At 41.2% G+C, this 23,484-nt stretch overlaps 1 protein-coding gene across 1 annotated transcript in view; it reads right to left on the bottom strand.

The window, feature by feature from the left end:
* DUSP16 (dual specificity phosphatase 16) overlaps nucleotides 1-11,840 on the bottom strand; it is a 71,435-nt gene extending 59,595 nt beyond the window's left edge. Inside the window, exon 1 of the mRNA XM_004693269.2 lies at nucleotides 11,764-11,840. The gene's annotated coding sequence lies outside the window, so the exon portion shown is untranslated. The remainder of the gene's footprint in view (nucleotides 1-11,763) is intronic.
* Between the last annotated feature and the right edge of the window lie 11,644 nt (nucleotides 11,841-23,484).

Below are 23,484 nucleotides of genomic sequence, written 5' to 3'. Positions count from 1 at the left end.
TGGTTATAAAACCAAGAAGCTATAAAATCAAGCTTACTGAATATTTACATTAACCAGGCTCTTAGTCATTCACATAATGAAAAATGAAAACAATTGCTTTAATTACATACTTAAAAGGGTTTCAGTAGAAGGAAAGTTTTCTAACTGATACCTGGATACTCTGTGGTAATGAAATTAGACACTTCCCTTAACCCTGTTGAAAGCACCTTGAAATGTGCATACATCTCATTCTTAAAAATACACTCTGAATTGCAAATATATTCATCCTCAGACCCTTTAAATACCACAGTTTAATAATATTAATCTCCAGGATCACCTAATACAGATAGACCACAAATGAAATTCAGTGGGGTCCTTCTATTAAGACTGTTGTTAAGACAGGTGAACATTTGTAGGCAAACGTTTTAACGGCCTCTTTTATAAGCTTTATGATTTGACTTTCAGCTTACTGTGTAGCTCAATTCATAGAATCTTGATAGAATTCTACATGAGGAATCAGTTATCACTCTCCTTGAAATAAAAGAATACCACTTGAAACATCAAAGTTTGTATCTCACTGAAGTAAATTTAGTTGCTAAATGCCTAAGTGAATCACTTGACTTTAGTTGTCCTTTAATTTTATCTAAGGCAAACACATAGCACAAACACAATTAACAAATTAAGAACAAATGCCCAACAAGCAAAGAGGGATGTTCTACCAAGTTTTTGGCAATAGTGAGACAGAGGGGATTTTCTCAAATTATTGCAATGAGGATATTTTAACTACAGACTATACACATGTAGGAGTATGTTCCCCTATTAAATGAAAAAACACAATAACTTTTCCATTCTCAGTAGAATGTAGAAGCAATTACTGTCACAAATTCAAAACTTTTTTCTCTGACTTTTTTTTTTTTAACCATCCTTTACTTACTGATTGATTTTGGTAATTTTTTTTTTTTTTTTATAAAGTGAGGTAACCTTGGTTTACAGCACTGTGCAGTATTTTGGGGAATAGTTTCACATTTCTCTGGGTGTGAGGTAGCACACCATATCCACTAAGCCTCTCATAGTCGCCCACCATAGACGACAAGAGTCTGCCCCTATACTCCTCACGCCTGTCCCTCCAGAAGCTTCAATTAATAGAGTCATATTTCTAGGATTTGCCTTAGTATAGTTTTGCCTATTCCTTTGTAAGTGGTAATTTTAGCTTTAACCTTCCATAATATCAAGATCTGTATTAGGTGTACTTCCTATCAAGATGACTTAAAAAAAAATCATAGCTTTTACCAGTGACATTTTGTGGGGGTGGAGTGGGGAATGGGATCAAAATGGGGTGGGGGGGCGGGGGGAGAGAAATGCACGGGATTATGGTGATGGCACACGGGTGATTTGGTGATGGGAAACCCGCGGGGATTACAATCGGGATGGAAAAAAAAAATGTACAAAATGATGTAAAAATAAACTTTTGTAATTTAAAAAAAATTACCTTAAAAAAATCATAGTTTTCACATTCTCTCTACCCTTGACTAATAATAATAATTTCCTGATTAAAGAGGTAATAAAATATGAAATGCTCAAAAGAATTAGAAGTTCCCTCAGAGATTAACTAATTACATTTCACAGTTGCAAAAACTGAAATTTAAACGCTCTAAATCAGAGAGGTACAACTAATTAGGATACTGGTCTGTATAATTTTGGTAAAAAAAGAACTTGTTTTTAAGTGAACACTTAAAACAACCTCTGAACTAAAGGAGGTCATTTTCGTAAGTTACTTACAACTCTTTCTGCTTTCCTTCTTGCATCTCTGTGACAGACACACTTAACTGACTGTCTCCACACAACTCTCGCTCTCCATCTTGCTAACAAACTCCCAAGTCACCTCAGGCAGCCTAAGCCCAGGAAGTGACATAGGAAGTACGTCATACCTGCCGTGTTGACCCCACCCGCTTAGCCGCATGCGCAGTCCCAATCTGTCGCATGAGTGGACTCATGAGCTAGTTCGAGCAAATGAGACTTGGCAGAGAACTAGATGGATGCTTCTAGGCAACAACTGTTCTTTAGGCATGTACAGGAGGAGGGAGCGTGTAAGCTCTAGCCCCTTCCTCCTTCTTGCCTTGAAAAGGAATGTAATGCCTAAAGTGGAGGCAGCCATTTTGTGACCTGATTGGGGGAGTGGGAGGGGAGTGAACTCACAAAAGATGGCGGAGCATAAGACTGGCGAGAACCTGGGCCCTGTGGCCTCTGCTGAGCAGCTGAACCAATCCAGTGGACACTCATCTCTGACCTTCTCTAACTAAATAATAATAAATATCTGGAGGGTTAAGCCTCTGTCGGTTGCTTAAAGCAGTTCTGAATGTTAAAAACAATATTCTTTGGCATGCAATGGTTTTTCTGTGTCCAGTCTCATTCCCATTAAAACATATTCTGCTAATACTACATGCAGCTAAAAAGCAACAGGGTTGTATCTCTCCGCACAGTTAACAGAGGCCAACATAATTAGTTATGGCTAGACTACCTTAATTATATGACCCTATTAAAGGAAATATTGGTAGAGAAAATATTAGGGGGTAAAAAGTAACTTTAAATCATGTCAAATCCTTTTTGGAAAAAAATGTCCCAAATAAAGTAACATTGATAAATAGCAGTTGTTTGAACTAATCTCTGTCTCCATTACTGCCTATTAGTTTTTTTAAAAAGTAGTGTTCAAATTTAAATTCTTGAATTTCATTTTATTCAATTCAAATTCTTGAATCCACACTTGGCACATTCACTCAGTAGTCTTCATGAACTGATGCTTGTACCCAAAGTGTAGAGACTTACTTAACACTGCATCAAACTCACAGCATTGCTGTCTTCATCATATAACTTACATAGCTGACTATGTGTTATAATAATAGAATCTGAACAGTGATCGGACATTCAAAATAGAATCTGAACAGTGATCGGACATTCAAAATCAGATTATCAATAGTTATTTTAACCACACCTTGACAGAAGTCTTTCTAATATATATCCATCTTCAGGACTCCTGTTAAAACTCATTTCCTTTCTCTCTTGACCCCTCTGCACCTGTGTCCAATGCGGAGAGAGCCATCCCCCAGTGCCCCTCATTGCTCTCCTAGGCCCATCTCCACAGCCCAGTTCTGCCCACAGCTGTTCCCAGGGTCTCTAACATATACTCCCTCCACTCTGCCTTGTCTTCATCCCTCAGCTCACACTTATGCAAAAATCACAGCCCTAGCTAGAAGGAAAAAAGTGTCATGGGTATGTGTCCTCAAGTATGAAGCTGACATTGGCATTTATAATGAAAGATATATTTGGTCTTTGTCCCCATTTCTAGTAAAATTCCTTAAACCCTTGGAATTTCCTAAATGATGAGAGCAACACAGAAATACAAAGAAGTTATCTGCTTTCTTTGCTCTCATGCGCTTCCCAGTCACTTTTCCAGAAGTGACATGGTGTGTGGTAACATAGCCCTCTAACAGCTAATGAAACAGCTAATGAAACAGCTAATGCTTGTATTGTCTTGTGGGTTTTAGAATTTTCTAAGATAGCAAGTTGAAGTCACAATATCAACCTTAAATCAACTCAGTGTGTGCTCAGTACTTCTATGTGGACAGTATTAGCAATCTTCGGTTGCATCTGCTCGAATCTCCATCACTTTCCTATCAATCCTAATGAATTCCTTCTAATGAATTAATTTAATTTAAAGACCAGTGATTTCAATGTGAACTTGAGGAGCTCTTGAAAAGCAAAAGTTTGTTGTCAAATTAGAAATAATAAAGCTCTTAGTCTGCATACCTAACATGGTGATTACCTGAGGATAAGCCTTCAGGTAGTTGTTTGAGTTGTGAACTCTACACACTTTTTCACAGAATACTGTTTTACTTAAAAGAAGAATCAACAGACAACTAGTTGTTTAGGTGCTGGTCCTTGGAAATATTTTCTTTAAAATGAATATATGAATAAAATTGGCCTGACCCTTGGGGGCTGGGGGTGGAGTAAGATGGATGAGAATATCTATTGCCCATAATAAAATCTGAGTTTTTGAGGAAAAAAAATCAGAATTTTAGAAAACCTGAGCTGGCACCAAACAGTTGACTGCTTCCCAGCTCTTATAGACTTCTTGGGTAAGATTAATGATCATATTAATGGATGAAACTTGTTAACTATTGTGTAATCAAATGTGTCAACACTGGAAAGAGCTGCATAACACGGCAACCATTATTTTTCAAATGAGCAATGTATGTTACAAAATCTCACACAGGTCAAAGATCCATATTGCAAGGTGGACCAACAGAGTTTGGAAAGTTCCAGAGTACCAAAAATCACTGCCAAGGTTTTAGACTCAATATTGCAACTATCTTTTAAGAATCTACCACTTGCTGAGTCTTGATATTAACAAAAAATATTCACAATTATACAGAAAGACATTAAAACCTCCACTCTTTTTCAGCCTTTATCTGTGGAGAGCTGGATTTCCTCACATATCAAACAAAACAACCTATCAACAGCTTGAAAGCGAAGCTGTTACAAAGAGTCAGCTGTCTTCTGTTAAGCACTATATTACAAAGAGCGGTAAAATAGGACAATGTCATACTTTTCACTTTTTTTGGAATGCCTTTTTTTCTGAGAGGTATTGTTATTTATATTCATCTTTGATGAATGTGCTATTTTTAAGTGAATAAATATTTTAAACATTTCAGTGTTAATATCTAATATGTTAAGTTTTGACAGAGGCAGTCCATAAAAACAAGACAGCAATAATTTGAAAAGTACAAAGGTGACCTGAGACAGCAAGTTTGTACCACCACAAAAGCACACACTTACAAGTATAAGGCTCTAAGAGAATGAGCACCTGAAAGTGAATCCAAAGACCTGGGCTTCAGTGCAGGATCACTTCCTACTTGCTCTGGGACTTGGATATATTACTCAGTCCCTCCGTGCTCTCATTTTCCACATCTGTAAAATGGATGACTCAGGTCTTGTTCTGAGAATAAAAGATAAAGTGTAGCAAAGCAATTTATAAACTACTACTCCTATTATAAGGGCTCAACGTTAAGAGTTCTAAGTACTTTGAGCAATCATGGTTCTACAAAATTCTCCTTATTTGTAAAAATTGATGACTAAAAGGAGAATTTAGAGAAAATACAAAGTGGCAATTTTTGATTAACCAACTATATCAAAACTTTACTGTATTAATATTCTTTCCCAACAGTTATGATCGACAATGTAAGTTAACTAACTTCTTATGGCTATCTCCATATACTAAAGTACAGAGAACAATAACAAACCCCAAATACCCATCATTCAACTTAAACAAACTATTAACCGATTGCCAATGTAGTTTGATTTAGTTTCCACTAAATGTCAACCCTGAAGTATTTCTAAAACAAAGATTAGGGAGACATCATGTCATCTCGCCTATAAATACCAGCATATGTCTCTTTCACAGGTGTGCATTCACTTAACATAAGCACAATACTATTGATACAGATATAAGTTTGATAGTTATAATGCTTAAAAATCTTAAAAATCACTTAGTACATACTCCACATTCTAATTTCCAAATTGTCTATAAAAAAAAAAACTTTAGTTTTTCAGTTGGTTTCTATCATCAAAATAACATCCTACCAGTTTGTTTTCAAGTGAGCACAGGGTTTTTCACAAAACTAGGAAGGTAGAGGAAGTAATGCTTTATATACAGGTATAGTTTACAAAGTCAAGAATTATCTTCCTTAGGAACGTGCTTCTCCCCCAGCCAAACACAAACAAAAATAACAGCAGAAACCCACTGAGAAGGAGGGCGGACTGGCAAAACCTGGGGCTACCTAGTTGTGATCAGCAATCACAGCGCAGCTGCTCAGGGAAGGAAGGAGGCGGGAGGAGACAACCACCTGCCATTTTGGAAGGGATGAGGTCAGGTTCCTCAGGGGCAGGGAGGCCAGGGGCCGGCCAGGCCGGGCGCCAGCTTATAGCACAAGCAGGGAGCTCAAACAGGTCAGGTGCCCTGCGGGTTTCAACACAAAACTCAAAAACCAGTGCACTAAGCTAGAGACAGAAAGGAACCACCTTTCTATAAATTCAATTTAATCAGCATTTATCAAAAGCCGACTCTAGCAGGCACTATCCTGAGATAACAGTTGTACATTTTATATATATGAAAAAAGTAAATACATTCTGTATTATGTGTATATACATATATACATACATCCAAGCAGCATATGCTCCTCTATATATGCCTTTCCCCATAAATTTTAAGGGGAAGAATGGCCCTATTAACTATTAATTACCTTACCATATATCATTATAATTGATAATGCATATTCCTTGCCATATAAAGTTTGTCTCACTCTCCTCCTGGACAGAAAACAAACGAGTTCCACTGTTCTTCCCAAATATTTTTGAAAAGTAAAAATCACACTAACTTGAATCCACACCATAGACCTTCAGCATTTACAGCTACAACTTTCTCCTAAACAGAGTATTTAGTTCAGAAGGGAACCCTAAAGCATTTCCTATGTCCTCTAAATGGTATTCTTTAAATTGTTTTTCTTCACAGGTTTGTCCCATGCATCAAATGAAGTGGAGATAAAAAGGAGTTACGGACTTACAAAGCAAGGCCTGGCTCTACAGATATACACATGGACTAGAAATTCCTTTAGAAATCCTTTGCCTCAACTTATAAAATGTGTTTTTGTTTGTAAAATTGCAGAAAGATTGAGGGAGCATGTTTCTTTTTTATTATTAATTTTTTAAATATGATTCATTTATTTATATATATTTTGCATCATTGTTCCTTTTTGTACAACGTTTGTTTTCCCCTTTCAGATATAGTCCCCGTCAGATTCCTACCACCAATTCACCCATTCACAGTAGCCATAGGAAGGTGTGTATTTCTTAAGGGAAGTTTGAGAAGCACTTGGCGTGTCCAAAAGCAAGAAATAATCACAAAGAGGTGTCTAGTGGACATGACAAAGGATATCTTCTCACCAGCAGCAAAACCTGGCAGTCAGCTTCAGTGAGAACCCAGACTTCTGCATTTCTGGACTGGCACTTTCCCTGTGGGTTTGTACTATTTCCAGAAAAATAGCAGCAATTCTGAATTTCAAATGGCATTTCTAGGGACGCTACTACCTCCCCTACAGACCTTTAAGGAGACATAATTAAGCACACAGAAGCTTATCACTGTCCAAATTTACCATTCAACTCCCCCTGTGCCATGTGGTACAAGAGAGGTTTCAGCCTTTATCCTATTTGACCTATTTTGCAATTAAGCCAAATAGCTCACTTATACTGTCTATCTTTTGTCTTCCATGCTCCCTTAAAGGTACCATCACACAAATGTCCTTGGAATTTAGCTCCAGTTTAGAGCACTGTTGTGATTTGTCCTTCATGGAGATTCTAACCTTAGCACAGCACCCAAGAAACCATCACAACCCTAAGCAAACTGTCAACAGTGATGGTCACCACACTGCAAAAACCAGAGTCTTCGTAAACAGGAAGGAAAGAACTGTGGATAAGTTGTTAATGCGTTAGAAACTCCAAGCTGTGTGCTTCGATCTAAAAAAATATCACGCAGGGTTGTTATTTAAAAGCTGGTTAAAGATGAAGTTAATTAAGATAGGGACTTCCATTCAAATTGATTTGGATTGCTAATAAATATTAAAACATTATCTCATCATGAACATATTCATCAAGTCAGCATAGCAACACGGGTCATTCCAGAACAAGTGGGCTATAACCAGCCCTCTGTAATTTCCTTCACCCCATCACAATTATCTTCACAAGCCATCACTATCTGACATCAGGTTTTCCATTGAGTGTTAACTTGTTAATATCCTCCTGTCTTCTCCTGCTGGCGTGTCAGTTCCATCAAGTCAAAACCCTCATCTTTCTTATTTTCCACTTGTTTGTCCTGTTTCTGGAACAGTAGAACATAATAGAGGCTCCAAATCAATCTGCTAAATGAAGAGACGGATGAATGGTCACCCCCTCAGACTCCCTTTACTTCCTTTCTTCCAAGCACATATTAACTGTTCTTGAAGGCAAGGGTCAAATTCTATTAACTCAAGATTACCTCCCTGAACACGCTAATCTTCTCCTTTAGACCATGAGTTTGGTACTTCCCAGTGGTGGATAATTATTCATCTTCACATATGAACAGACATCCCTTAAAATTCTTAAAAATCTTCTCCCTCTTCCCAAAGGCAGGGCACACATCTCCCCTCCAGACCTCCCCCTCAGTTCTGTTAGTGACAGACCCTTCATAAATGTTTTGCTTGATCAATTTTATCTGCAGCTAGGCCAGAAATCAATTTACTCATTTTAAAATTTTATAAGCTCCCTCCTTTTCTAATAATTTAACTGCAATCATAGTGGCTCCCCCTCTATTTAACTTTTATCTTTGGCAATTTCAAGTTTTACATTCCCCTATAACTTAAGTTCCCAATTTACTTTGTCCACCCACCTCCTCCAAGATGAAATTTTCTTAATGTAATAAAAAAACATTGTGACTGGTAGGTGAATGCCTAGAATGCAGTATCAAACCCCACTCAAGAAGGAGGTGAAGTTTCACTGCTCTCTTCTTGTTTCTATGGTAGTAGGGTGTACTTCCCCCCACCCCCCTACACCCCTCACCCACCCTTCTCTTCTCAGGCCAAGATGTACCCTCTTTCCTTCTTAGATCTGGCAAGTTTCCGCTATTATTTCTACGCACTGTCCTCGGTGCTGTGCCCTAGGTCTTTCTCTCTCTGAGCCATCCATCTCCTCCAGTCATTTCTTTGGTTACATTTTGAATCCCCTTTCTCAGTTTGTGTATGGAAAAGGCCTTCTCCTAAAACCTAAGTTTGTTTCAAGTCCAGCAACCATAACAAGCCTTATCTCTTCACACCACCAACAGTGGATCATCTGGACTAGTGAAATGTACAAAAATATCAACTGATCCTCAACACACACACAAAAAAAAACCAGGAAAAAAATTTTACATCTAGTTTTGAAATATAAATAGTTTGGGGTGAGATTTTCTCTCGTTTTTTTCTTTAAGCCAGCATTAGCAGTGTTTTCTTTTATGATGCTGAATATCTGTCTCAGTTTTAAATTATAATGCAGTTCTTTTTTTTTTACGTCAATCAAGCACCAACTGTGATTTTTCCCTATGAAGCTTTCTTAACTAGTTTTTTTCTATCTGTTGAAATCTGTCGTGAAATCTGGTTTCTGTTTCCCCTGACTAATTTCCTCCCATTTCTTGGGATTCTGATCCAAATCAGTTTACCCTGCATTGACTTCTTCAATTTAAAGCACCTTTTGTTTGAAAATGCAAAGCATTTTTAAAATGTTTAAAATTCCAGAAAGCTTTTAGAACAAGTAACACAGGATAGCAAATTCTGCTTTCTTAAAAGATACTCTAGGAAAAGTTGGGTTTCTAGGATAAATTACACTGGTAATTCTGGTGAATCACAGTTTGTAGGGCATTATGATTGGTTAAAAAACAGAAAACTTTACATCAATCAGTCATGTAAGTCAACTTCATCAATATGTAATTTCACAGGCCAAAACTCTGGGGTCACATTCCCAATACAGGTATTTCATGAAAATGCACACACACATCAACCCTGGCTCTCCCTGTGGATCTAAACTCCATATTCTCATCAGACTTTCTCTTAAACCCCATCTCAGCCTCAACTGCACAAATAAGTTCTAAATGTGTAAGAAAGAGAAAGAGAACAAGATGAACAGGATCTCCTATCTCGTCCCTTTCTCAGTTACTGCCTTTTAACTTTTGGCCAAAGAAACTGCTTGTCCTCAATTTAACGTGCCTACTTTTACTTTATATTTATTTTACATGTGATAGTAGGTTTCTAGTAATTGAACTGACCCTTCTTCCTACTGTCTGCCATAGTACCAAGAGATTTAAGAGTACTCACTCTTCATTTTTCTCCCAATGGAACTTTGATAAGTGCAAATTTATTCTACCTAAAATCAATATGTGGGCTGATGCTACTTAGTCCTTATTTTCTCTGAAGATATTAAATTTTAACCAAAAAAAAAATTTTTTTAAATACCAACCTTCCATACAATCCTCAAATTCAGTAACTTCCACAACTACATTTTAGAGAAAAACAAAACATTCATGGTGCCCAGTCACATGTGTACTTGAATACCTAACAAAGCCATAAATTCTGAGTTTTTCAATTTTCTTCTGCAGTTTGCTGCCTTCGCCAAATATAGAATTCCACAGTCTCCGTTGATTTCATCACCTCCCAAGCTTGTGCCCACCCATACACATGACTCTCAAGGCAAAGTAAATGATTAAAAATCAACTAAATTGATAAGAATGCTTTTCTTCTTTTAAAAAATTACCTTAACTTTCAGAATCAGTTTTTGGCTGCAGATGGAAACTGTATAACTCCTTTGAGGAAGCAGTTGTCACCTATGTATATCCTCAACCAGCCCCCTAAAATGAGTGGGATAAAGAGGTATTTTTCTGACAGTACAAGTTCCCCAAGCAAATTTCTATCTATCATGGATGGCAAATTTCTCTCTCTCTCTCTCTCTCTCTCTCTCTCTCTCTCTCTCTCACACACACACACACACAAAGAAAAAAAGAAACATACCTGGTCATTTTCTAAACAGGTTGTGATAGTCTAGGTTCACTTATGGGAGCAGACTATTATAATCTTTTAAAGCAGAAGTGGCAGTGAGGGCACTGGGTAAGAAAGAACTTCAGAAAGTTTTTAAAACCCTGCACCTTAACTCCCTCCTGCTTGCTTGAAGGGACCGCCAGAGCAAAGCCCAAAGGCAAATGAGATTATGCAACAGGTTTTTCCTCTCCGCTTTATTCATCACAGAGTGGCTAGAGGTGTGCTTTCTCCAATTTGAGACCCCTAGGGCTTTCAGATCCTCTTCAGGATTTTGCAGTGTCCATTCATTTTAAGAACTGCATGTATTTTCTCAATAACCGAGTTGTTGTATTTTGTTTTTCTTTTCTTTTTTTTTTTTTTAAGGAAATCAACTTAGCTCCTGAAAACTATGGTTGTGCAAAAATATTTTCCTCCCTGGTGTTTTATTACATGAAACTACACGTGATCAGCAGACCCTCAGTCGCCTCTCTGGGCTTTTTTTTTTTTTTTTAATTTCTCACGTTGTATATCTTGGTGTTAAATAAAGAAGTATAAGTGCACCGGGCTCCCCGACACCATGACTCGGGCCCCCAGGGTGATAACTGAGTTTGGGGGAGGTTGGTTTGGTTTAAGCAAGCGAGCGGCACCGCCACCATCCAGGTGGCCTCGCCGCTTCCACCAAAGGCGAATTTGGGATAATGGGAACAGTCAGGCCGGGGCCCCATTTGGCAGGCGTGTTGTGTAACAGTCGCGCCTGGAAATGAACAGCTTCGCCCGCGAAGATACCGCGTCCCCCGGCGGCGGCGCAGGCGGCGACTCCCCGCGCTAAGGCTAGACGCGGGACCCCGCCAGGGGCGCACGGATCGAGACCCCGCGCCCGGCCGCCCGCCCCGCCGCCTTTTCCCGCTGGTGCCGGTCCCCAGCAAGGCCTACTGCACCCCCGCTTCAAACACTCGTGTGCCTCCGGGTCGCGATCGTCGCCACCCGCCTTCCGAAAAGGTGGCCAGGAGCTGGGGAGGCTGAGCCCGGCCGGCGAGAGCGCGGCGCCGGGCAGCCGGAGTCCGGGCGCGCGGCGGAGAGTCCATGCTGCTGGCGCGAGCGTCCGGGTGCCCCGAGCCCCGCACCCTCCCACCCTCCCGGCCGAACCGTGGCCACTTACTTTTGGGGCCGCCAACCTCCCGACTCCCGGGGGGCGGGAGGTTGAAAGCTGTCACGGCGTCGCCCCTCGGGCCCCCCTTGCCTCCGGGACTCGCGAGGCGCCGCGGCGGAGCCGGGAGGACGGCTGCGCTCCGGCTCGCGTCCGTCCCGTCGCCTCTCCTCCTCCACCGCCTCCTCCTCCTTCCCTCTTCCTCCTCCTCCTCCTCTTCTTTGCACTAAATTATCTTCTTCTTGGAGGGGCGGGTGGGGGCGGGAGGCTTAGAGAGAGAAGAGACGTTTGCAACTTTTCTTCACTCTTTCTCTTCCACCAATAGTCACCCCCCCCCCACCACCACCATCCGCCTTGAAAAAACAAGGTTGAAAGGGGTTAAGAACTTGGGGAGGTGAAAGTGGGGGGCCGTGTGGGGACAGCGGAGGGGGGCAGGGAGAGATAATAATAATCGTTGAAAAACTGCTGAACCCCCCCCAAAAAAAAACCGGATCGCCAGCCAGAGGGGGAAAGCAGGGGGGTGAGGTGGGGGGTGGGGGGAAGAGAAAGAGTCGCTGGTCAGGAAACTTCAAGCGCGGATGAGGTCATTGGTTTAAAAATAAAGAGATGGCGTCACTTGAAACCAATCCCAGTGAATGAACTCAGCGGAGCCCCGGGGAAAGGAGGAGACAGGCGAGGGCTGGGCGGTGGGCGCCGGGCGGGGCCGCGCACCCACCCGCCAGCCCAGCCCGAGACCGGCGGAGCCCGGAGTGCGGCTCAGCGCCTCGTGGGGGCGGCTCGGGGAGGTGGTCGGGCCCCGTTCCGGCCCCCGTTTGGCAGTCCGGGGCAGGTTCCGCCGCGCGGCTGGGAGGAGCCGGAGCGGCCGGAGGAGGCGGCCCTGCGGCCTCGTCCTGCGCCCGCTGCCCCCCGAGCGCTCGACCCCTGGGCCGGGTCTGCGCCACGGGCGCGCGACGCCCGATTTCCTCCCACCCAGATTACAAGCCGAGCCCCGTCCTCCACTTAGGGCTCTTTCCACCGCCTCAGCAGCGTGGAGAAACGCAAACAATGCCTGGAGAGCAGTGCCATCACTCTTTGCAAAGTCTGAGGAGTCCAAACGGCAGGGCACGATGGTATCTTAGGAAAGAGAAGTTACAGGTACTTGAAGAGAAACATCACCCTAGGGTTGTCAGGCATTTCACTCTGTGGGCGCTTGCCGTTGGAGGCCCCCATAAGGATGCGCCTGGCATTCGTTCTTTTACTTTGCTGATACGTCTATGTACACTTTTCATGAATGTGGACAACCTAAAATTCTCTTTGAAAATGTTTTCTCTGTCGGACAGTCATCTTTACAGAGTCATCTTTAATGCCGACCAGAAATTCACTGCCTCTTGAGATGAGCAAGAGCTTATGATTTAACTCCATACAACTTCATGCATGCTTAAATTTGATTTCCTTAAAGTAGCTTTGTTTTGAAACTGAGTTACACACTTTGGAAAACTAGAGACCTGAGGTGGAGACGAACCAAGACTTGGGAGCACTGAATAGGACAATCGGGGCTTTATTCCCCTGCTCTTTGAGTATTTGGGCATGAAGCTGCTTCTACTGAGAAGTACCCACGTGGATATCACATAACAAAGATGTGATTAATGATGGAAAAGCACGCTGTGAGTGGTCTGCTCATGAACCAGCACTACTAGGTGTAGGAATAATCTAGTTCCTAAAATATTCCATTTGCAAGTGTCCTGGATCGGAGACATTGATTCCTAAAGGCATCTTTGTTATGGATTATCCGTATGGGCACAGACAGAGGGGCTTTTTTTTTTAATTGACAAAAGAACTGAAAAGCAGATTCGGTGTGGGTTAGAGGGATTGCTATACTACTCTTCTGCCTTTAAAGCTGCAACTAAAATGCATTTCTCCTCACTGGTTATCATTTAAGGGTAGTTAAGGGGTAAGCCCGTGGCAACTTCTGGCCCATCTTTAAGAGGAGGAAAAGGAGCTCGTTTGGAGACGGGGCACCGCGGGGCACTTAAGGCAGTTAATGAAGCCTGAAGGCCACAGACACAGAACTGACCTCCAGCCTCGCTGCCTTTGACCTCTTCTAAGGCTTAGGCAGCGGAGGGGAAGCAGTCTCTCCAGCGGCTCCCTGTCCTCTGCTGGCCAGCTAATGTTACTGCAGCTTCAGCGGGATTACCTGTGCACTTCAATAAACCTCTAAAAATCTACTCACTAGAAACCTGCTAATTTTAGAACAGTTAAGAAGAGGTAGCTGGAAAGGGTTTGCATTTCAAAATATCTTGATTAGAGGAGTGGAGATCTTTAGAGTTAGGAAAAGAGATTCCCTGTCCTAGACGTGGAGTGGGCAGAGCTTGCCTGGTGACTGCCCGTCTCAAACTGTTGCCTTGCTTTAACTGACACATCTTGAAACCTTGCCCACTGCTTCATTTTACAATGAGAGAAGTGCCTTCCATGTATGTGGTGCTACCATCGCTATTATGGTATATGTCACCTAATCAGACCAGACATTGATTAAATCTATGAATTAACGATTGAGTTGCATACAGTCTTGGTTAAAAGATTCTAGAAGAGGAAAGGAACTCTGTAAGCTGGGATGGTGAGGGAGGGGATCTTCTGAAGAACCTGAACCTCTTCCCTGAACAAAAGTTAAGATTTACTTGGAGGTAAGTGAGCTCAGCAGAGGGAATGTTCTAGAGGGGAAGCAATGGCATGAGCAGAGACAGGGAGCTGGGGTGAATGAAATGTGTCAGAGGAGACACATTAGTATTAGTGGAGATTGGTGTGTAGCAATGAGAAATGAAATTAAATTCAAGAGATTTAGAGGTACATGATGGAAGTACTTGAATGGCAGGATAAACAGCTTCTTACTAGCTCAGCAGCTTAATACTGAACAAGTTTACTTCACTTAAGAGTACATTTCTCCTCGTTCTCCTCAAAGAGCTTCCATATATGCCACCAACAAACATGTGGAACAAATTAAAAACAATGCCATTTACAGCTGCTCCCCCAAATATGAAATATTTAGATGTAAGTCTAATAAAACTGATATGGGATGTGCCTGCTGAAAATTATAAAATGCTGATGAGAGAATTAAGAAGACCTGAATGACAAGAACAACTTATTACATTTATGGATGAAGACTCAGTAGAGCAAATAGGTGCATTTTTGCCAAATTGATATATAGATTTAGCACAGTTCCTATCAAAGTCCCCTCAAAGTTTTTTATAGACAAGCTTAAACTCAGACTGCTTCCAGCATCTTCACAGGAATGAAGTGATGCTATACCCACCGAAGGTTGACAAAGAGCTTGTGTACTGAGGAACCCAGCAAAATGGGGCTTCTAGGGTCTTACAATCAGATAATCTAGAAGGAAGCTGTCTTGTTTACAGACTTCTAAGTGTATGCTTAAGTATTGCTTTTAGTAGAATTAAATAGGGGGGGAGAAGCACCAAAGTTTTTAGTGTTTACACCTCTTTAGGTCTTAATCCCTCTCTGGTAGGAGTTTGACCATTCAGCAACCAATATTGGATGCCTACAGCCAGTGTGTGCCAGGCATTGTGCCAGGTCCTGGAAATAGGGTTATAATAAGAGAAGCAAAATCCCTTCCCTCCTGGAACTTTCTACTGAGAGAAGACCATAAGCAAATAAAGACAAGGGCAAGGACAGGATGGGGTTGGGGACACCGTCATGAGGACCAGATGTTTGAACTGAGGTCTTAGGAGATAGCAACCAGGAAGAGTGGTCTGGGCCGAGGAAGCAGGTCCCTCTTGAGACCCACCAGCAGAAATAGGAATTGCAGAAAGCCAGCATGTTCCCAGAGCAAAAGGGAGGCTTGCAAGGCTCAAAGCTTAAAGCAAGGTAGGCAGGAGCCAGACTGCAAGATCTTAGAAGGCAAGGTAAGAAGTTCACCTCCTGTTCTAAACAATTCAAGTAGGTCAATACAGGATCTGATTTAGGAGGAGGATATTTGCAAGTAAACATAGTAGTAGTTTAGGCTCTTTTTTTTTTTTTTTTCAGTTTTAGTAACAGTCATAAATAGTTAAGTAAATTTAGTAGCTCCCTGTTCCAATAGGAAGAGAACATTTTTGTTCATATACTTAATTCCCTTTCACAGCTCCAAATCAAGTGTTCATAGCTTAGCAGTCATAGATTTTTAAGACTGCATGAATGGGCTTCAGAGGATCTAGGAATGCCCTAAAACTTTGGGGAAATCACTTTAGGAAATGACAGTACTATTTTTTTTTAAAGACTTATGAATAAGGATGTTAGGTATAATCTAACATAACAGCTAACTTTTGTTTAAAGTTCCCTCTCATGGCCCTCCCTAGTGGCGCAATAGGTTAGGACACAGCACTGCAAGCCAGCCAGCCGCAGCCCCTTCAGCCCAGGAGGTGACGCACAAGGTCAGCAGACTGCTGTCTTGACCGCTGCTCCCCTCAGCAGTGTATTTCAGAAGATCCATCTGTTCTGCTCCCCACTCTGACTCTGGTGAATCCTCTCACCCACCCCCACTCTTATGGCCTACACCCCAGTTCTTGTATGCATAAATAAATAAATCTTTAAAAAATAAAGTTTCCTCTCTTAATTCCCACAAGCACCATCCCCTCCATGTTAGAGCTAACTTGCTCCATGTCACCCTGTAAAAGGAAGAATGGGATCTGAACATGCACTGCCCAACTAACAAAATAAAGATCATAGCCATCTCATCAGCTATGCCAAAGGGCTTGAACTTTATTCAAGGAAAGCAATAAAGATTTTAAGCTGAAAATATGGCAAGCTCAGATTTGCATTTTGCCATGTAAGAAATGATTTGGTAGGGAGGACATAAGATAGGAGACACTTGTACAAGATTAAATGTAAATGGAGAAAAGATGGACTGCAGAGATATTTAACATTGTAATCAAAAGGACCTGGTGACCATTCAATTTGCACTGTACAGGGGGTGTCACACAGTGTCAAGGGTGTTGTCTCAGATTCTGACTCTAGCAAATGGTGAATGGCAGAGCTGCTTATCATGATACAAGGAAAGGAAATGGAGAAGATGGATTCAAAGCTCATGGAGTTCAAAGTGCCATTGGAACTTCAAGAGGAGCAGGCTATTGCCTCTGAAATTCAGAGCCCACGTCTAGGCAGGAGGTGAGGATTTGAGACTCATCAGCCATAGCTGGCTGTTGTCACTCCTGCCAGTGAGAGCCCCCAGGGTGAGAGTGAGAGTAAGATGACTGGAATGAAAGGAGTCTACTGAAGTTTACAGAAGAGGCAGCTCATCAGAAGACAAGAGGAGAAGCTAGAGAAACTAGCAAAAAAGCAGTGATAAAGGCTGGTCCTGAAAGTCAACAAAGAGAATTTCAAGCAGGCAAAGAGTGAGTTAATCCTCAGGGAAGACCTGTAAGATAAAGCCACTCTCGGATTTAGTAATCAAGTGACCTTGGTTGTACCAAAGACAGTCTTGCTGAGGCAAGATTATAGTGAGTTGAAAAGGAAAGAAGAAAATGGAAAAAGAATATAAGCCACTCCCAAGAAGCTTGACTGTTAAGAGAAGAGAGAAAATAGGCTACTACCTCACTACCGACAGAAGCGGGACACCTGGCCCTTAAAGGCCAGGGGTGATAACCAGACTGCTGGTTTTGTCTTAATCAAACCAAATTGAAGATGTGCCCTGAGAAATGAGAATTCATGTATAAGGGAATGTCTCAGCTGTAATCTCGGGAAGGCTGTAGATGGTCTACATTTTATTTTCCATATTAGGTAGAACACACATTTGGGGTTCTAGTCAAGGTTATCTTGAAAAGTTGTTTAATAATTGTGAAATAAAATAAAATAGAGTATTTTAAGAAAAATAAGAATAAAAGAATTACCATTTCTAACATCAGATGTATTTATCTAGCAAAAGGCTGAAAAATACTTTTGTTTTCCTCTAAAGGAAAATAGTTAGAATGAATATAGTAATGTTCTTTTTTCTCTGCTATAAAGAATGTGAAAAAAATTAGTGTCTATGTCTGAAGGTCAGCAGCGATTTTTAAATGGTTTTTCCATTTTCTGAGTAAATAACAAGTCTCAATGTGTTCAGTTTTATAATTTGAGGTGGTTTTCTGGACTAACAAGGACTATACTCAATAACATTCATATTTATGAATGTAAACCTTCACCTTCAGGAGTAGTAACTACTAATAATAAATAACCAAACATCTTGTTCAACATTGGTTAAACAGTAAGATAGGCTATTCTGGGCAAATAGCAAAATCTTTTGATTGAAAAGTACTTTCAGAATTCCCAGTAAGTCAGTTTTTTAATATAATGAAGAAGGGCTAGCCCTTCTAAGGTCATTGAGTTTTAGGAATTGTTCATACTACTACTATAAAGAAAGTAAGAAGTAAATACAATTTTAAATAGTCTAATATCACTATGTTAAACAATATATACAGCAAATAGTTCTTTTGCATGAAGCACATACCGGGTTCTTATCACTCATAACAACCCTAAGAGGTAGGTATAATTATTACTGCCTTCCCTATTTTACAGTGGAAGAACTAGAGAGTAAGAAAGTTAAAGAGTTAGTTGAAAGACACACCAGAAGATCACAAGTTAGCCCCCCAACCCACGTTTTCCCACAAGAGATTTTGCCAGGACGCTAAACAAAAATATAAAACAAAAGTAGTTCAAGATAATATCAACAGCAACGCCACTATCTTTGAATGCATTTCTGTGGTTACTGGTCAAACTGATTCAGAGGTGTCCTACAAAAGTTGGAAAAAATGAGAACTTCCTTGCCTGGGGCAGGCAGTAGAGTAGCCAGCTGTGATTTCCAGCTCTGCCACATACTGGCCATGTGTCCAGAGGGAAACCTCCTTTCCTTTTCTGTAAAACGAAGGTAGTTAATGCCAACCTGCTGTAAAGCACCAAACACAGTGCTGGGCCCACCTGGCAAAGCCTCTCCGCAGCGATTCCTGCCTCTTTCAGAAAGTCTGTGTGCTAGCAGACTCAGTTTAGAACAATAGATTGAATTGGGATTTTAAAAGAGAATGGAGAAGCTCATTCCAGGAAGAGAAAATACACAGCCAGAGACACTGCAGGGAAAAGTTGTTTAAAACAGTTTAGCTTAAGCAGAACATCTATACTGAATAGTACATAATAAGCCTGGAAAGCTTTTGGGGCCAGGTTACAAAGGCCCTAGCCAAATAATTTAGCTGTAACATTCTAATTAGCAGGGACTAATGGACAATTTGGTGCCCTTTAAAATTATGCTTTATTTACCCTACCTTCTATAATAAAGCAGTGGATGAACACTGTAAGAAGTCTTTAAATTACAGACGAGTTGTAAAGAAATACAAATCCACTTACTCAATGGCTATCCTTGGGAGAGAAATATTTATCCTTTAGTAGTACTTTGATTCAGTTTTTCTTTTTACCACATACATTTGTTATTTTTTAATAAATACATTTGTTATTTTTTTAAAAGATTTATTTATTTATTCATACAGAATTGGGGTATAGGCCAGAGCTACGGAGGGTGAGAGGATTCACCAGGGACAGAGTGGGGAGCAAAACAGGCAGATCGACAAAGTACACTACTGAGGGGAGCAGCGGGCGGGTCAGGAGAGGTCTGCCGCACCATGTGGATCTCTCTGGGGCAGGTGGGGATTGAACTCATGCAGAAGTGGCCCAAGCTTCCTAGTGCAGTGCTTTAACCCACTGTGCCACCAGGGAGGGCCCACATTTGCTATTTTAATGCTAATAATGAAGATTATAAATCCATGGAAAACTAAATGTATGTATATAATTGTTCTTTTTATGCAAAGGTTTGCCTCTAAAAATTGAGACTGCATATTTGGGGCAGTCAGATGACAAGTGAGAGCTCCCCAATGGGACAAGTGAAGTCTAAGCAACACATTTTTAGAGTATCATAGTTCCTGACCTTTATTGCGTATCTTGTCTTACAATTTAACCTATAGTTACAACATTTTCCCATTTTATTTTTTTAAAAGTTTAATTTTTCAAAAGAAAGATCACTACCCTGACCATGTCTAAGGATACATTTGGGTGTATCTTCTCTAGTTTAAAGGTTTGAACTTAGAAATTGATGGGGTAAAAGTGGGGTTTGGATCAACTTTCCCTGAAGACTAAAGCATCTGGGACAGGTCTCTGGAAGGAGATTCTGGAACTAAGGAAACCCTACTGGGCCATGGCAGCAATTAAGAAGGAAGTCAAAGGTGGCCAGGACTGAACAGCATTATGGATGCAGAGAGATAGCAACAAGTAAGAGAAACAGAACAGAGTGAGGACTGATCGGGCTTGGTGATTCATGTGCTCTGGAGGGTGATGGGAATGACTGATGACACATGATGCTAAGGTGTCACCTTTAACAATTTACATAAACCTCAACCCTGTAAAATGGGGTTAATCACTGTATCTTCCTCTCAGGGTTATTGGAAGATTAAATGGATGACGTCTAAAATGCTTAGCACAGGAACTAGAAAGTATTCTCAAAAATTGTTAGCTGTTGCTGTCGTATAAGCTGTGGGATCTAGATGATATCCTTGGTAACAAGTCTTTCAAGAAATAAGAAAATCTTGGAGAGGTCTGACTGAGGTGGAGAGACAGTATTGAGCTACATTTTAGGCATGACCAACTTTAGGTTTATGATGCACAAGTGCATTTACAACTTCAGCAAGAAGCCACCACTAGAATATAGATGAATGAAGCAAAAGGTCAGAGAAAGTCAAATCAAAACAAACCCTGGAAATCTCACTGCAGAAGTGAAGTTACTGAAGGGGAGAGGGAGAGAGTAAAGTGGGGAGGGGGCACAGGGATTATGGTGGAGGGCTCTGGGTATCTTGGAAAGTTTGGTTGGGTAACAACACTTGAAGAGGGTCAGCCTAGATATTTCTTGGTCACCTAAAATGGTGAAAACTAGTATTGCCTCAATTGAAACAAAAAGAAAGAAAGAAAAAGCCAAACTGGCGTGATGTATTTGACAATGGGTGCATTCACACCGCGAGAAGCAGACCTATGGGGAGTGGATCCTCACTGCAAAGACATATCTGTGCCTGTTCCCACAGCCTCCCTTTCACTTGTGGTACTGAGCTAAGTAGTGGTGGCTTCCCAAGGAGATGGGACCTCTGGCAAAGCAGACATCAAAGCAGCGAAGAACATGGCTTTGGAATCAGGTCTGTTTGTATCCCAGCTCTTGTCTGATTTCAGGAAATGAACTCTCTAAGGTTCCGTTTTCTTATTTACAAAATGGACCAATAAAAATGTCTACCTCACAGGGTTGATGAGAAGATGAAATGAGCTTATTTAAGTGAAACCTACTGTAAAGCATAAAGTGGGGTATAAATAGCAAAGATGGTCTGAATTCATCTCTCCTGAACATTATGAGATAGATTATGCTTCTTCTCCATCCCCTTGGTGTCCAATGTGACAAGCACTCCCTAATAATTGCTGATGGCACTGCCTCCTTGACTTGGGTCTTTAGACTCTCCTGATGCCTCAGTTCCTTTGGGAATGTCCTTGTTCATGACTGTGAAATTGCAGAATGCCAGCCAACACCTTTGGGGGAAGTGGTCTGTCTGCCTTTGTTTGGAAACATCTATGGTATTAGATTTCTACTGCTGCTGTAAAATTACCACAAACTTAGTGACAGAAAAACAACATAAAAGTACAAATTTATGGAGTTCAGCATCTAAAACAGGTCTTACTGGGCTAAATTAAGGTATCAGGAGACTTCAGGTGAGAATTCATTGTCTTGCCCTTGCCAGAACCTAGAAGCCCCCTATATTCCTTGGTTCCTGGCCCCTTCCTCCATCTTCGAAGTCAGCAACAGCAGATTGGGCTCTCACATCACCAGTCCTCTCTCTGGTTCTCTTCCAACCTATAAATATATGGGACTCACCTATATAATCCAGAAGTAATCCCCCTATGTTAAGATCTGCTAACTCCATTGAAATTCTGATGTCATCCCTCACCGTGTAGCCTACCATTTCACAAGCTCTTAGTATGAGCACATGGACATCTTTGAGGGACTAATATTCTGCCCTACCACACCCTCCACAAAGAAAATCTCAGGGAGGTTTGTCCCTGCTTTGGCTCGCAGGACCTAATTGACTCATCAAATGACGAAACAAGTTAAATTGATGACTGTAATAGTCACAGTTAGGTATTTCATGCTAAGATTTTTCTTCTGGTCTAATCCTGCTCTATGCTGAAGATACATTTGTAGCCAAACACAATGAATATTAATTAACTAAATGTGTTAAAAGAAATAATGATCCTGGTAGATCTCCAGCATGAGATGTGTCCAGCATCCACCACTCATTACTATCACCATTCATGATATGAATGGCCATTTCACTTCTGAGACTAAACCAGTGCACAGGTCCACCATCCTCATTACCAACACATTTATCATTTCGTGTGCAGCACCTCAACAGCCCCCCCATTGATGATTAATGGACAACAGAATATGTCCTAAGAAAGACAGGTGAAAAATATCAGGTTGCAAGGCAAGGCATGTAAATATATCAGAGACTGGAATTTTTTATTCTATTTTTTTAAAGGGGTGAAAGGCCATTTGTACTATTTTAGGAGTACCATAAGTTCACACACAGTCTTTGGAAATGGTCAAACACCAATGTCTGAATTTCAGAGTGAAATTCCTATCTTTTGAGTTTTTTTCTCTCTGAGGCATATAAATGTGCTCAAAATAAACTGATTCAAATTCCCAGGAGAGATAATTTAAAAATTCCAATGGTTCATCCTAATTTTCTAGTGGGTAAGCAGCTAGTCTTCACATGTGACTGAATGGGTATTTGACTTGAAAACCCAAAGAGGTAACCACTAAGTGCTGCGTTGCTTTGGGCAGGTCCCTTAAGAGAAGGAAGAACTAGCCAACAAGCACTGAGCATCTCTTAATTGCCAAGCACCAGATTTGCATCCATTGCCTTGCTTAATCCTCATAGCCACCCCCTTGGTGGTCCCCACTTGAGACATGAGGAAACTGAGGTTGTAATGTGTGAAGAGATGCTCCCGCAATCACACAGCTAACAAGCACTGGACTTAAAGTCTAGTTTGCTGGACTCCAAAGCCAGTACTTCCTCTCTCATGCCCCAACTACTCTTGTTGAGCCCCAAGTTTCTTCATCACAAAAGAAGGGGGCTGTGTCAGGCTTTGATGCCCCTCATAGCTCTTGCTTTGTTACTGGGATGGGGGGAGGGTAGCTGGGGGATACAGGAAGGGATCTCAGACACTGAGCATAAAGTCTTTTCCTCCCAAGTGGGCCAGTTCTGGATCCAGGTGTTCTCCAAGGATGCTCTTGGACTCATTTACCCAGGAAAGGAGGCTGATGCTCCTAATGATTCCACAGATGATGGAACTCACCACTGCTGACAAAATAAATAGGCCTTCTAATTCTCCCAGGTAGGGCTACATTTTAGGATTTTCAACAACAAAATCCATCAACATGGATGAATTCCATTCTTGCCAAGAATTTGATTGTTCTCAATACTGAGTTAAAATGTTATAAGAGGCTCTTAAAGGAACCACAAAGAAATAAGAAATAATCTATATTCTCAGGAGATAATAAGGGGGAGGGATGAGGAGGTAGGGCATGGGGGAGAGCACAATTAACACATAGAGCAATTTTTAAAGATAACATAACTTATAATCAATCTGTAGCTCACACAACATAGACAACAGACATCCAAAGACAGAGGAGCTCAAACAGGCAGCAACACTCAG

This window comes from Condylura cristata, unplaced genomic scaffold (assembly GCF_000260355.1).
Source record: "Condylura cristata isolate star-nosed mole 26May11 unplaced genomic scaffold, ConCri1.0 scaffold00036, whole genome shotgun sequence".
Taxonomy (NCBI): Eukaryota; Metazoa; Chordata; class Mammalia; order Eulipotyphla; family Talpidae; genus Condylura; species Condylura cristata.
Note: the sequence above shows the minus strand (reverse complement) of the source record. Positions and strands in the feature narration are given on the sequence as shown.